Genomic DNA, 2,995 nt, shown 5'->3' with positions numbered 1-2,995 from the left:
AAGTTGTGAGTAAGTGGAATCAAATAGGCCTGGGAACAAGTTAAACAAAAAAAAAAAAAAAAAAAATCATAAAAATCATAACAAAAAAATTATATATTTATATAAATATTGTAATCTCTTCTTGTTATAAGTATGCTCTGTGGTTGCAGTTCAAACTGATCTTCCACATCAGAAATTTGTTTTCTTGTGATTGTTTTTGTTACTTGGTGAAATTTGTGACATTGTATGCATCGGTGGCATCGTAATTCAAAAAATCGTTTGGTGAAAAAATTAGTGTCTTTACGTGAAATTGAAAGTGTTTTTGAAAATTTAAGCATAATGGAACAAGAACCTAATGTTGTGCAAGAAAAAACTCTTCTTGAATACTTTTCACCTATTTCATCTAATGCTCCATCATGCATTGTTTTACCCACTACTAATGCCACTCATTTTGAACTTAAACCATCAATCATTCAATTGTTACCATCATTTTATGGTTTAGAAAGAGAGGATCCATACATGCATGTAAAAGACTTTTTGGAAATTTGCTCAACCTTTCGTTTTCAAAATTTTTCAGATGAGTCGGTTAAACTTAGGTTGTTTCCTTTTTCTTTAAAAGACAGAGCCAAAGCTTGGTTAAACTCACTTCCAACTGGAACTATAACTACTTGGGATCAACTTTTTAATAAATTTCTTGCTAAATTTTTCCCCATGTCCAAAACTGATAGTTTAAGAAGAGAAATCTCCGAATTTTATCAAAAAGACAACGAAGAATTTTATGAATGTTGGGAAAGATTTAAAGATTTATTATTAAAATGTCCCCACCATGGTTTTGAAAAATGGAGACTTGTAAAATATTTTTATGATGGTTTAACCCCTTCAAACCGACAAATGATTCAATCTATGCATACCGGAAAATTTTTAAAATTGCAAGGGCAAGAGGCTTGGGACGCTCTTGAAGAATTGTCTGTTAATTCACAACAATGGAATTATTCTGAGCCTAGGTCTAGAGCCAACCCTTCATCAAAAAGAGAAGGAAAATATGAAATAAAAGAAGAAAATGATTTAAGAACATCTTTTGATAAATTAGCAAGAAAAGTAGAAGCCTTAGTAATAAGTCAATCTATGAATTCTCATGTGCAACCTAAAAAAGATGTTTGTTCTTTATGTGCTAGTTCATGTCATAATGCTCAATCATGTCCTTCTTTTGTTGAAACATTTTCTGAAGAGGCTAATGCTTTACATTCATATGGAAAACCTTCTTCTGATAGCCCATTTTCCAACACATACAATCCAAATTGGAGAAACCATCCTAATTTTTCATGGAGACAAAACCAACCACAAATGAATCAAGGAAACCAATTCCACATGCCAAATCCAAATCATGCCCAACCAAGTCAACCTTACCCTCCACAAAGAAAACCTTCCTTAGAAGACACCTTACAACAATTCATGCAATCCACCCAACAAATCTTACAAAATCAGTCTCAATCCATTGCCAAACTCGAGACACAATTGGGTCAACTTGCTAGTGTTGTAACCGAGAGAGAAAAAGGAAGATTTCCTAGCCAACCCATCCCAAATCCTAAAGGCCAATATGAAATAGGAACCCCTAGTCATAAAGAAGAAGCTAAGTCTATTTCAACTCTTAGGTCCGGAAAACAAATTGTCAAACCCGATTACATACCTCAAGTTGAAAAAGACCAAAGCCAACCTCAAAGTTCCAACACAAATGACCTGTCAAAAGATGATGCTCAAATCCTTCCTTCCATCCCAAAAGCTCCTTTTCCACAAAGATTAATTCCACTCAAGAAAGGCAACCAATATAGTGACATCTTAGAAGTTTTCAAACAAGTAAGCATCAACATTCCGTTCTTAGATGCCATTAAACAAATTCCTGCATATTCTAAATTCTTAAAAGACCTTTGCACTGTTAAAAGAAACACAAATGTTCCAAAAAAAGCGTTTTTAACTGAACAAGTTAGCTCCATAATTCAATATAAAAGCCTTGTGAAATATAAAGATCCCGGTTGTCCAACAATTTGATCCATCATTGGTGATCATTTCATTAACAAAGCCTTACTTGATTTAGGATCTAGTGTGAATTTACTGCCTTATTCTGTGTATAAGCAACTAGGTCTAGGAGAATTAAAACCAACTTCTATAACACTTCAATTAGCCGATCGTTCAGTGAAAATCCCTAGAGGTATTGTAGAAGATGTTTTAATTAAAGTGGATAAATTCTATTTCCCTGTGGACTTTATTGTTCTTGACACTCAACCTGTTGAAAATGCTCATGCTCAAATACCCATCATTCTAGGTAGACCATTTTTAGCTACATCTAATGCAATTATCAACTGTCGTAATGGTGTATTGAAATTATCTTTTGGAAATATGACTGTTGAATTAAATGTTTTTAATGTTGCTAAATCTGTTGAGTGTGAGGAAGTGCATGAAGTAAACATGATAGGGAGTATGTGTGAAGATGATGGAAATGACTTACTTGATTTTTGTGAAAAATACTTTGGTATGAACTTGCATATTGATGATTTTAATGATGAAGTGAATTCTTTGTTAGAGTCTATACCCTTAAATGAAACCAAAGTTGAACCCTTTGCACCCTTAGATCATGTTCAATCAATTTCTGAGTCTCCAAAGTTAGACCTTAAACCTTTGCCAGAAAATTTAAAATATGCTTTTCTAGGAGAGTCTGAAACCTTGCCTGTTATCATAGCATCTGCTTTAGATAAAGAACAAGAAGATAAATTGTTAAATGTCCTTAGAAAACATAAGGAAGCCATAGGTTGGACCATTGGAGACATCAAGGGAATTAGCCCATCCATATGCATGCATAGAATCCATCTAGAAGAAAATGCCAAAACCTCTCGGGAATGTCAAAGAAGGTTAAATCCAAATATGAAAGAGGTCGTTAGGGAAGAAGTACTTAAACTGTTAGATGTAGGTATCATTTACCCTATTTCTGATAGTCAATGGGTTAGTCCAGTTCAAGTAGTGC

General features: G+C 33.7%; 1 non-coding gene across 1 annotated transcript; it reads right to left on the bottom strand.

Annotated features, from left to right (window-relative positions):
* Positions 1 to 705: 705 nt before the first annotated feature.
* On the bottom strand, positions 706 to 812 carry LOC133813001 (small nucleolar RNA R71). The gene has a single exon (XR_009884053.1). It is a non-coding gene; the product is annotated as a small nucleolar RNA R71 (small nucleolar RNA).
* Positions 813 to 2,995: the final 2,183 nt, after the last annotated feature.

This window comes from Humulus lupulus, chromosome 1 (genome assembly GCF_963169125.1).
Source record: "Humulus lupulus chromosome 1, drHumLupu1.1, whole genome shotgun sequence".
Lineage (NCBI taxonomy): Eukaryota > Viridiplantae > Streptophyta > Magnoliopsida > Rosales > Cannabaceae > Humulus > Humulus lupulus.
This window is presented reverse-complemented; position numbering and strand designations above follow the sequence as displayed.